Genomic DNA, 396 nt, shown 5'->3' with positions numbered 1-396 from the left:
ACTTTTTCGTGTCTAGTAAAGAATAAAGAATTCTGTTGTCTCTTCTGTAGATGATCCGTCGTATAACGTTATATTAGATCTAAAGCCGTTTTCTGTCTCGGCGTCCATTGAGGGAATTCAGATACAGTCGGGTTATACTGCCACATGCAGGAGTATGGGACACTGGCAAATAAATTGTGTGCCAGCCCCCAAAGGGTGCATGGTGTAAGAGGGAGCACAGTCTGGGGGTGCATGGTGTAAGAGGGAGCACAGTCCGGGGGTGCATGGTGTAAGAGGGAGCACAGTCTGGGGGTGCATGGTGCCAGGGGGAGCACAGTCTGGGGGTGCATGGTGTAAGAGGGAGCACAGTCTGGGGTGCATGGTGTAAGAGGGAGCACAGTCTGGGGGTGCATGGTG

The sequence above is a fragment of the Nanorana parkeri genome, unplaced genomic scaffold, assembly GCF_000935625.1.
Source record: "Nanorana parkeri isolate BGI_ZX_2015 unplaced genomic scaffold, ASM93562v1 scaffold4146, whole genome shotgun sequence".
NCBI classification, from domain to species: Eukaryota; Metazoa; Chordata; class Amphibia; order Anura; family Dicroglossidae; genus Nanorana; species Nanorana parkeri.
This window is presented reverse-complemented; position numbering follows the sequence as displayed.